Genomic DNA, 12,169 nt, shown 5'->3' on the forward strand with positions numbered 1-12,169 from the left:
AACAAAAGGAAAGTAATATCTGCCTTGAAACCACCTCTCGGGTCCCGGAAGAAAGGATCAAGTCATAAAAAAGTCAATTTACTATTTAAAAAGATATAAATCTTAAATGCGACAACGTGTACGTGTGCACTTCACTTTCTCATAAAAAAATGTTTATGAACATGATGAATCCTTATTTAATCAAAAGTGCACTGATCATGAATCACATCTACCTACCTAACGCGAATTTGTATGACTTACTTCTCATTGACGCCTAGACAACGGTATGCATAGTATTTCTTTCCTTGTCCGAGTCGTCGTATATACACAAACTTTAGGACATAATCACTGGTAAGAGGATTCTCAGATTTGCGCAAATGTTTTGGTTATGTAAATTGACTGCATTAGTGTAAAATAAAGTTATACTCTCCTTTATGAAATATGTGGAGATACTGTTAATTTATCCAATCTCCACGTTCACAGCAATCTAGATGCGACTGTTGACAAAGTTACCTACTTTCACTTTGGAGACCAATGAAAAAACCCTTACAAAGCCTATCGAAATTGTGTTGAATATTACCCACAATGCAATTTTTGCACATACATCACAAGATTATAGAACATACATTACGATTTTGAAATACATCACAAGATTTTGCACATGCATCACAAGATTTTGAACATACATCACAAGATTATCAAATATACATCACAAGATTATAGAATATACAATACAAGATTTTGAATATATATCACAAGATTTCGAATATACATCACAAGATTTTGAACATACATCAAAAGATTTTGAATATACATCACAAGATTTTGAACATACATCACAAGATTATCGAATAAAGCAACGTTTTATACGCCATATGCTAAGTTTAGGGGAAAATAATTTTTGCATCAATTTTACATGTAAGAACTTTATAAGATCATATAGCTGTTAAAACATCAAACACATCCTACATTTGTCATCCTTTATTCATGTGTAGAAAAGTTGTATTCTTAACGGGTTCGGTTATTGTACCTAAGCAGCACGGAGGTTTTGACAATCGTAGTCTGATTCTTGTAATGAGCTAATTAATAAATTTCGACCGATTCCCATACTTAATTATAACATCAAAAACGTATCTGAAGTCTTCATTGTTGCTTCTTTTTTCTTTTAAAATTTCTTTTCTAATTTCAATCGCATTCATTTTCCGTAGTGTATAAATTCTGACAGAAACAATTAATACAACTCTAGATCATTGCCAGTAGGTAAAATTATTAAAAAAAAGTCTGAATCATATTTTTTTTATCTATAATGTATATGAATTCCGATTTTACACATTCTTTCCTGTGCATTTTAGAATCCTTTTGTTTTCATTTTAACAAGATTCTCGCAAATTCATTCCCGGGGAGTTGGGGATTCATGGATGTCGATCTCGATTTTTTTACACCATCAAATCATAAACAAGGTACAAAACATTAACTGATTTTTATTTGATGGTCATGTTACTATTTTTTCGTTTTGTCAAATTAACTCCGGAATATTTAAAAACTGCAAGATAGGATAGGATAAGATTATACTGAAATCACAGGATAGGATTGTGGATGCAGGATTCACGATAGGATAGGATAGGATTGTCAACTTATAGGATAGCAACACTGTAATTAATAGTATATGTATATGCTTTTATGTTGTTTGCTGCTGTTGCTTGTTGTAATTTGGGTCGCCTTTTACGCTTGGTGACCCTTGCTGCTTTTAAAAATGCCACGACCAACAATCGCCAACATCATAATAAACGTGTTTAAAATCATGTTTGTATTATTTTTCTCTATATAAATAATTAAGTATCAGGTATTTGTTAATTTGATTACTGTATTCATATTTATTTCAGTTTGTATATATATATATATATATATATATATATATATATATATATATATATATATATATATATATATATATATATATATATATATATATATATATATATATGTACCCAAATCTCTGAGTCCACTTTTTGACCGGATCTTTCCCACCAGAATTTTTGTGATGTTTATTTATTTCAGTTTTTCAATTCGATTCAATTTCTTTTTTTTTTTTTTTTTCATTGTAACCCTTTGATAATATTTTTATTTTCAGATTTTGGAAGAAATCTCTTCTCATGAAAATGCTGTTTTAGTGTAATTTTTGTCTTTTTTTGTGGATTCAATTGAAAAATATGTAGATTTCACTTATAACTTTATTGGTTTTCATTTTAGGTTTTTATAATAACATTAAACTTTTAATAGAATTTTAAAGCATAAGGCTTTTGAAAATATAAAAATAAGGAGTTTCTGCAAAATAAAATAAATATTTTTAAAAATGCTAAAAATAAAGTTAAATGCTAAGGCGCTTTATTTTATTGGATCTAGAAACAAGTGCATACAACAAAAATGTTTATACTTCATAGGTGTAGAAATCCTACTTATAATCAAAAACCATTCTAATCAATATGGATGGTCAGTGTTCGATATCTATATGAGCCATGGTATTCATGAGCGAACACAACATAATTTTCAATGCATATGCACAGGTACCTGAAACTTGGATAACATGCATATCTGCCCTAACCTCTTTACCAAGGTATAATTAACGAGTTTATGTTTATATATGATTTCCTATCAGTTCTATCTTTATGTCATTCTGTGCAATCGAATTGTGCTGGCTGGTTTTAGTTTTACAATATGGGCAAAACGATATTTTTAATATGCTTCAGAGTCCTGTAGATGTAATATAAAGTTTTTTTTTATATATTTTTTCGTTACTAAATCTTGTGTTAGTGCCAGTAGTCTTTGTGACAAACACAGATGTGTGCATTCCGTCTTCTTCTGTGTCCCTCCACCCCCACCCCCCTCTCTCTCTCTCTGTGTCTGCGTTTGTTTTAAAACATTGTCTGTTTCATAATTAATGTTGCTTTTGTCTTTGAAAAAAAAAGGCATTCTCTAATGAAATCAGATTTTTACCTTTGATGATTAAGGCACTCCGATATATATTTTTGCTACCAGTTTAATTGTATGATTTAATTGACTATTTGACTATTCACACATACATATATGCTAGTTCTGAGAAATAGATCATGAAAAAATCACATTGAAATAAAAACTTTTAATTATATATGACATATTAGATAAAGAATACTGGATTCTGTCTGATTTACATCTTTGCCGAGTGAATAACTTGACACAATTTTCTCGTTCCGTCCTACTTTCATTTCCGTTTTATCGACACTCTTCTTGTTCTTAACCAAATTCTCATATAATAATCGAAAAAATAGTAATGTTCAGTTATCAAAGATTCATGTTGCTTTCAGTTAACATAGACCATAATGAAAATGAAAGAAACGTATAAAATTTTACAGAAATATGGGTATACAGTGTCAATTTAAACCAACGAGTCTTTCGGTTTTCCAACAGAAAAAAAAAATACAATTAAATGATAAGCAGTGATAAGTCCTTAAGGTCAGACTCAAAATTGTTTACTTTTAGCTGATGCGCGAATTTTCAACATGTCCGGAATATAGCATACATATTTATAAAAACAACGCTCATTTAGGGAAAAAATCAAAATATAATAAAGCATACTCAACAAAATCTGTAGGGTAATAAAACAAGAGACCTATGGGCCACATCGCTTGCCTGAACACTTTGGAAATCAATTCAGTGTTGAAAAAAGTTAAATATGTAAGTAGGCCCACCCAAACCCGGGAGGGGCAGGATAGGGGTGGTCATGATCTTAAACTTGAATCTACACCGCCGGAGGATTCTTCCGTATTTATATGATATCTGTATTTATGTGATAATCATGGTTTTAATAGATTTTTATATATATCTCCTATAAATTCCTATCTACAAGTTTAATCTTCTATTGTGGCCCCGCCCTAACCCTGATAATCATTATTTGAGCAATCCTGAATCTACGATACCCGCGGATGCTTCCATACAAATATAACTAATCGTGGCTTTTAAAAGATTTTAAATTTTTTCCCCATATATTCCTATTTAAAATATTGATCACCTTTTATGTCCACTCCATTGGGTTATGATTTGAATAAACTTGAATTGCTCTACCTGATAATGCTTCCAAATAAATATGACAACCCATGTGTCTGCTAATTGTTTCATATTTTCTATGTATTTCCATGTTAAACTTTTATCACCTATTGGACATGTAGCCCTGTTCTACCCCATGGGGGTCAATATTTGAATAAACTTGAATCTACACTGTTTGAGGATGCTTCCATATAAATATAGCTAATAATGGATTTGCGTTTCTTAGAAGATTTTTCAGGAATTTTCCCATGTATTTTCATGCTTCCTTAAAAATATTATTTATCATGCCTTTGCTGTTCTTGAGAAGATTTTGAAAGATTTTTCTTTATATTTCTATGTAAAAACCAATCGTGGCCCCACCCTAGCCCCGGGGTCATGATTTGAACAAACTTAAATCTGCACTATGTAATGAAGCATTCGCACGACTTTCATCTTTTCTGGCCAAGTGGTTCTTGTGTGGAAGATATTCAAAAGATGCCAATTTTTTTTCACAAATACTTAATTATCTCCACTTGAAAGAGTGAATAACCTTTCATTTGAATTAACTCCATTCCCCATCACCCAAGGGTACGTTGTAGCAAGCTTGGTTGAAATTGGTCCATTGGTTCTTGAAAAGAAGTCGAAAATGTGAGAAGTTCACAGATGACTGACGACACATTGACACACTCTACGGTCAGAAAAGCTCATTTGAGCTTTCAGATCATTTGAGCTAAAACAGTGAGTTACCTTCTTACCTATAAGTATATATTGTTTACGTTTGCTGAATCCCCTGTTTTCTTGAAATTTTTTTGAATCATGAACAAAACCTGTATTGATTTTGTTTATTTTATACATTATACATTTAAATTAGTTTTTAGTTGATCGAGGAGGTTGGTCAAAGAAATTAAATGCCTAATCAGTAAAGTCATAACTGTTGAACAAATATTTGCCGAATGGAAATGAAACTACCGAGAATTCATGTAAACAAATATATGAAATGGTGGATAGAAAGCATGTACCAAAAACAAAACAAAAAATAATCAAATTCTAAAAATAATTATCTTGAAAATATAATATTAGTGATAAGTATTTTATGAAACATTTCTTTAAAATTACGGGTGTCAAAAATGTCTAATATTTCTGTTCGGTGGTTTTACTTTTAGCTTTTGATATAATTAAAATTCCAGTCTAATCTACCCTACCGGTATTAGAGTCCTTGATTTCATAGATATCCTTACAAAGATACATTGCCTGATCTAGCAAATGCTCTACCAAGCCCTATCTGTGCTTCTCTCAAAAATGTAATTCCTGTAAAATTCAGAAGTACTGTAATAAGCATATTCTAGAATGTAAACCAAACGTCGATTCTCAAAACTACCAAGAACCTCTAAAAAAAATTCACCAAATTTTAAAGAATTTTTTACCATGAAAATTCCTAATGAAAATAAAACGCGGTACTTATTTATCTGTTTGAAAAAAAAAAAAAAAAACAAAATCATTGAAAATATATACTAGAAAATATATAGTGTTTTTGTAATAAATACACTTGAAGCAAACTAAGTCCATTAAGGAACAAATTTTATTCTGGATATGTGCTCTGCGACATCACCTAAAATTCGTCAAAAAATTAGAAAATGAAATAAATTACGAATTAAAACGGTAAAAGATGAGTAAACAACATTAAAATAAACTATATCTATCAATTCTTATTATCTTAAGATGAAAATCCAACTCAGTAAGGCATAACAAGCAAATTGTCTTGTGTCAATGTCGTCATTGATATAAATTATAAAATATTATATATTATCTATATAAAAAAGTGTCCAGTGAGAGACTTGGCAAATTCTCTTTTGCTAAAATAAATGTTGCACTCAGATAATTGAGAGATCTGTAGTATAATTCCACCGTCGTTTGATACAATAGTTTTTCACATGATTTTTTTCTGAATGAAACTTTGTGCTAAATATATATTTAATAGAATGTTCTTGAATAGATGTGATTAAAAATATGGTTTAGCAAAATAATTTTTAAAACTATAGTAATTCAATTATTTATTCTTCAAAAACATGTGCAAAGGGTAATAACTCGACTATATTTCTGCACTCTTCATTTTTCTTTAAATTATACTTTTATTTTACAGTGGTTTCTTTGATATCCACATTTTATACATATTTCTAATGATACAATTACTAATTATTTTCATTATAAAAATCATAATATTTCAAGCAAATTTTAGACGATCTTTTTAAAGCTGTTTGCTAAAACCGAGTATTGTTTTTTTTTTTTGGCTTACACATACTTCTTATATCAAAGACCGTAAAACTCTCTGACGATTAAATATGTCTAATTATATTGAGTGGTTACTAAGGAAGTTTTTTTCAACATTGAAACCATAAAAGTGAGAGTACGGAGTGAAATAAATTTGAATAAATTTTTAATCGTAGAATTTTATTGATATATCTAAATAGTGAGTAAATTTATACTGCTTGCATGGAGAAACATGGGAGGTACTTCATGAATTAATGATCAGTTTTTGAGCATAGACTAAAAAGAGTAATGATACTGAAAAAGCGCCGCATTATTTTGTTTCTACTCTTAATTTTTGCTCATTCTGGATAGCATCAATGTCTGCATTAAATAATTCTAAAGAAGGTCTTATCAAATAAAGGATAGTGATCAGAAGGTCGCGGAATAAAGCTGCGACTGACCTAAGTCGATAAAAATTAGATACGCAGTGTTCCTTCATCAAGCACTCGGCACTTTGAAATGAAAGTTGCAGGTATTTCGGATGAGACCTTATAAACCGAGGCAGGCGTTAAAAATCCCTCACTTCTTAATGGTCCTGAGTGCCGAATAAAGGTATAAATTTGTAGCCCTTTACCGATATAAAGTGACGTTTCTATATGATTGCAAACGTCTTGAATGGGATGTATAAAACAAAAAACAGTCAATTAGACACAGGATATATGAAATATGGAATTAATTTTCAATGTTTTGTTCAATCAAATATGCAGATAACGAACAGTAATAAACAGATAACGAACAGTAATCAAGCTCAAAAGTCCATTTAAACAATATAAATCAGAAGCAAACACGGACCTCTAAAACGTTAGAGGTGGGATCAGGTGCCATGGAGAGTAAGCATGCCTTGTTGATCGGTCACACCCGCCATGAACTTCTTGTCGTGATCCGGAAAACCGAAACATCCGTTCAGTATGTAAGTTAGTATGATAAACGTCAGTCAGCATTTGACTTAATGATAGATTGTATTTTCTGAGAGGGTCTTTGTATCGATATATTTTCACCTTACAATTGTTTTAAACAATCATGTTGTAATCAGCAGATCAGTCTAAGTAAGTTCTTTCTTAAACCATGAAAGAAAACATGTGTTCATCACACGTTTTGTACATTTAACTCACAAATTTCCCATCCTCCTGTCTTTTCTTTGTTTGCCATAAATAGAATCAACTCACTGCATTCAACGATGTCTTTGCAGTTACATCTAAACGAACATTCCACTAAGCTTTCATTTACAGTCTCGTCTTCGCTGATCAAATCACAAGTCTCAAAATATCCCTGAAAATTGTTCATCATAGTAGTAGCTGGGAATGACACCTGGAAAGGATTTAGATCAAGTATGAAGTATTTTTTCAATATTCTCTCTTCTTTCTTGATTCATAATTGGATTGAAGCTTTAAATGTAAAAAAAATGACAACAATGACAATAATACCAGAAGATTCCGCTTCCCATGTGCATAACATGATATTCCCTTGCCTTTGATTATAACATTGAATGCTTTGACTTCAGTACCAAACCAGGACGTCTGTATTCTCGTCAAAAGTACCGGAGGGTCTTCTCCGTTCAAAGGTATTGTGAAACAAGTTGTAATATTATCATCTATTACTTGATGAAATGTTGATAAAATCATCATATTTTTATCTTGAAAGAAAGAAGGGTTCTTCAAAATAATGTTTCTCTCGATCGTTTTCTCTCCCGTATTTACTGATAGCACATATGTGTGATTGAAGTTCACTCTCTTTGGGTCTATTATTACATCAAACTGAAATGTAAAAGTTGATGCTTTATCACCATTTAAATATCCCAAAGATATGACAGAGGTTGAGGCGCTGGATTCAGTTTGCGTATAATTTTTATAGGACCAACAAACCAGATCCCTGCCGCCTGAGATGACAATGTTTTCTAGGTAAAGAGGAGTGCCTCTTATTTCTGTCTGTTCAGTTATTTCTTTTGTTAACAAAGTGAAATTAAAATTCCCAGCTCTCCCCCCTGGGATGCCTATTTCCACCATGTATGTCAGTTGACCAGTAGGGGACAGCTTGTCAGATGAACCTTTCTTCATAGACACTGTAGGTGTCAAACTCTGAAAAATTGTCAAAAATATATTATGTCTTGATTTGATTTTTTTTTAAAAAAAAAAAGTTATTTGAAAGATATCTGTAGAATAATGCAAACGTGTCAAAACCAATTGCAAATGTTACTTTAATATTTATTATTAATGCTAATAAATTAAGCTAATTCCGATAAATATAAAAAAAGTAATAAGTAAAGTCTTACATGATCTTAAATTAGATAACACGTAATCATTTCAAAGAGTGCACTTTGCAAATTACAAGATAATAAACATGGATGCCTACATTTGAAAGTGAAATTGATGCTTCTAGTTCAAAAGTTGAGGTCCAAACCTGGACATCATCAATAAATACACTGATAGTGATGTTGCTAACCGTCCCTACAATAGCCATCTCCGACAGAGCCACCCCAGCCTCGAACACAATGATGTCATCATCCGTGGTATTTTCCGAGTCATAGTAACCTGTTATTTATATATATTGAAAAAAAACTAGGTCACCTTTTATTGACCAACATCTTGATTAAGAAAATAGTTTCCATTGTATCCTTTGTAGTCTCTATCGTATTTATCTGAATTATTCAAACACAATCAGGGTAATTTTTAGTATGAAAAATGAAAATGTTATAAATTTTGTACATCTTTAGTTTTGCATAAATTTTAAGCAACTGGATATTTTAATCAAGGATGGTAAGGGATCCTCTTCGTTCGAAATCATTTTTTAAATAATATTAACATAAACTAATCGAATTTTGTTTCCAAACAGTTCTTAATACTTCTCATGTGAAAACAAATGTTTATTTCTTAATGATCATCTAAAACGCATGTAGAATTGATAATATAATTGATGACTGTATAAAGATGAAAGAGTGATGATTAAGTATAGGTAAAAATCTAATTCAATGATATAAAACACTCATACCTTTGCTCAAGATTAACTGCATCAACAACAAAAAAAAATTCGTATTTAAACATGTTTCTATCGTCATAATAGCTAAGACTTTTTCCGAACTTGTTTTAAAATTCATCATACGTACAAGATCAGTTGCAAAAAATGTGTAGATAACGAAGTGACCATGCTAGAAGTCCAATCAAACAATAAAATTATGAGCAGAGCAAACAGGGGGATCTGAAAACAGAAGATGGATCAGGTGCCATGGCCGAGTAGGCATCGCCTGTCAACCGGTCACTCCCTCCGCACTTGTGCCCCTTTTTTATAATCGGACAAACGGAAAAATCCGTAGACAATTTGATGTGAAAATTGACAGTTCAAATGAAAGACGTCAGTCAAGATTCGACCTAACGGTAGATTGTATTTTGCAGACAAAGTCATTTAATCGACCATTGAGTTTGCAAAAGGATTACTTAAATGATATTGTTGATATTCTTGTATAGACAATATATCTGTCATGCAGTAGCCTGTCTTGATTAAGAAATTAAGGAGTTTATCCGTTATTTTGAGTATAACAATATCAATTCACAAAAAATATATTTTGCATGGATCCACAATTCAAATTAGAATGAAATGATTCATTTTTTAGCATGTTTTCCATTCTTTTTAACAAAAACTCTCCTCTTAGTTTCAAGGAATAAAATACATAAAGATTATTTTCGTATGGTTTCTTGGTTTTACCTATAAAAATAAGTTCTGGTTTAAATGAATAAGGGATTGAATGTGAATAACCTTTCAGTATTTCTAAAAATTAAACTTTTTAACAACTAATCATCTTCATCAAGAAGACTAGACACCTTTAAGGATAAATAACACAAACTTTTTTTCAGAAATCAGCAATATTTCTCATACATTAATATCCAACTTGAATGATATATTCTGAGTAAAATGGGAGAATGTTGTAAGATTTTGTCACAATGTCAAAAATATGTGCAAAATTTTGTATAGAATTACAGAGAAAACGATACAAAGTCGCTTATCTAAGCACCAAAGAAAACTTACGATTTCTTTATATTTTAGGGATTGATTATTTATGTCATTTCCAATCAAAATCAGTCAAAATATATATTTATCAATCCTTGCATTGAATTTTCGTTCGTGGTATGTATCCTTAAAACAGGGATTTTAAAACCCATCGGTATATATATGGCAAAAAAGTTGGGTTTTTTTGACAAAGTAACAAGCATTGTAAAAATTACATAACATCTTCCCTGAAAGGCCACATAGCAAGGCAAGTACTTATAAATCAACACAGATTTTTAGGTATAAATAAAATAAGTAAGATCTGATCCTTTTTAAATAGGAATAAAAAATAATGTTCTAAACTATTTACAATATATAGTTACCGGTTACAGTAGTGAGTTCAAACTTAAGACATAAAATATGGGACGTGACTGTTTCTTCACCAAGCGCCCGGCACTAGAAGGGAAAATTGGCGGTCCTTCGGACGAGACGTAAAAAAACCAGGTCCTGTGTCACGGCAGGCGTTGGCACGATAAAAAACCCTCACTACTCAATGGCCCTGAGTGCTTAGCATAGGTCTAAATTTGAAGGCCTTCACCGGTATATGGTGACGTCTCTATATGACTGAAAAATTTTCGAATGGGACGTAAACAACATCAATAATCATTTACAATATAAAGATTCTGATATTTTGAATCTTTTATGAAAATACAATATCCCATTGGAGGAGCTGATTACACTTTAATAAGATCATCTGAATCCATTTGGCTGGTTGCTTTAGGAAATTATACTGACTTTACAAAAATTTACAATTGTAACACTATAACAATTATGAATGCTTTAATGAATGTGACTTTTCAAATAAATAGGGGAGTAAGGGGTGACTGTATTCTTTTAAGAAATATGTACAATTTGTTTTATTTCTATCTAAAAAAACCAGCTGTATTTCCGATATCATAATAATTTTTTAAGCACAACGAAAGTTATTTAACATAAAACCATGCATTGGCATAAACATTGAAAGGCATTCTGTATTGCACCAAAGAAAAAAGTACTAACCTCTGTTCACCCAGTGGGCAGGAAATTGAAGAGTATTATTAGAGTATCCTACATTACACGTTTCCAAAAATTTGATAGCAGCGCCCTGTGATGAAAGTTTTAGCAGATGAACAATTTTCTACGATCTCATTATAGGATTTCATTTAAGTTAGTTCAATTTGTAAGATTTGAAAATTGTGTCATTTAAACTTTAGCTTTCAGAGTTTCAAAGTTTTATATAATTCACCACTGATTAGGCGAAATAGAAGATTTAAGATTGATTTTATGTACTTACTGGATAAAAATGCTCGCCAGCATCACGAACTTTAAGATACGAAGCCTCCGTATTTTGTCCACTCAGGTGGACTTTGATTCGGGGATTATAGTAAGGGATCCATGCTTTGAAGATAATTTTTGTTACAATCTTTATTTCAGCCTTTATTTTATTAGGAGTCGTTGAATCCACTTCGTAGAAATCCCTCTTATTCTTTGACTGCAAGTTTTAGAGAATAGAAAAAAAATGATTAAATTACACACAAATGCAATATTATCTAAAGTGTGAATGGATATATTTATATATCTAACACCTGTATGATGCTTTAAAATGAGTCCAATACATGTATTAGCAATGATAGAACATGGTGAATTTTCAGGGCTGTATCCTGAAAACAGAAAAACATTTTGAGGTAAATCAGTAAGGGAATTTTCTTGGCGAAGTCTCAAATATTTAGGAAACACGCCACGACGATTCCTTGCAAAAAAGAATTAATTGCCGACAAAAACATAGCATATAGGAAGATTTAATTTA

The sequence above is a fragment of the Saccostrea echinata genome, unplaced genomic scaffold, assembly GCF_033153115.1.
Source record: "Saccostrea echinata isolate AGI-Se365-2 ecotype Australia unplaced genomic scaffold, CSIRO_AGI_Sech_v1 ptg000007l, whole genome shotgun sequence".
NCBI classification, from domain to species: domain Eukaryota; kingdom Metazoa; phylum Mollusca; class Bivalvia; order Ostreida; family Ostreidae; genus Saccostrea; species Saccostrea echinata.